Raw genomic sequence first — 850 nt, forward strand, 5'->3', positions numbered from 1 at the left:
ACACACACACACACACACACACACACACACACACACACACACACACACGTGCCCTGTCAATCTCTCTTCCCTCTGCAGCACTGGTGCAGGAATCTTAGTGCTCCATTTAGAGCCTTTGCAAATGCAGAAGCCTGACCCTGGGAGCTCTCCAAACTCTGAATGAGAATGGTTCCCCGGCTGATAATCTCACATCTGTGCAGGGCTGGGAAGTGGGGGACCAAGTCCAAAGCAGGGGGTGGGGAGGGGCTGCTGGATGCCAAGTCCTGACCCTGGCTGAGTAGAATGCCCCCGCTGTCCATGACAACACCTGCTAACCCGCGCTGTGCCAGGGCCTGCCCACCATTGTGGGTACGATGCTTAAAGGACTTCCCCCCGTTACATCCTGCACCCACATTATTTACATGGGCAGTTTACAGCTCTTCATCCTGGGGAAAAGTTTAGTGCGAAAGTAGCTTGTTTCACTTCGGAAAAGACTGTGCTCCTCTCCAAGACTGGCAAATAGACACCTCGAGGCTACGCCAGCTGGGGACAAACTCGGGTGCCAGTGGGTTTGCGTGGCTCGGAAACGTGTGTGAGCTCCCAGACCCACAGAAGCGGGAAAAGAGTGGGCCCCAGGACTGGGTGGGGCCCACTTGGGACTCCAGCACTCCCACACCCTCTCAAGACCGAGCTTTCCAGGCTGGCACCTCCTGGCCCTGTGCCAGCCAATGAGCACGGCACGATTGGGCGTGCCCCTCGCACCCCAGGCATAAAGGCTCGCGCACTCCCAGCCCTGCACGCTTCTGGTCCTGACCCAGACTCAAAGAGAACCCACCATGGTGCTGTCTCCCGCCGACAAGACCAACGTCAA

Source organism: Monodon monoceros, unplaced genomic scaffold, assembly GCF_005190385.1.
Source record: "Monodon monoceros isolate NGI ecotype Baffin Bay Population unplaced genomic scaffold, NGI_Narwhal_1 Super_Scaffold_13, whole genome shotgun sequence".
Taxonomy (NCBI): Eukaryota; Metazoa; Chordata; class Mammalia; order Artiodactyla; family Monodontidae; genus Monodon; species Monodon monoceros.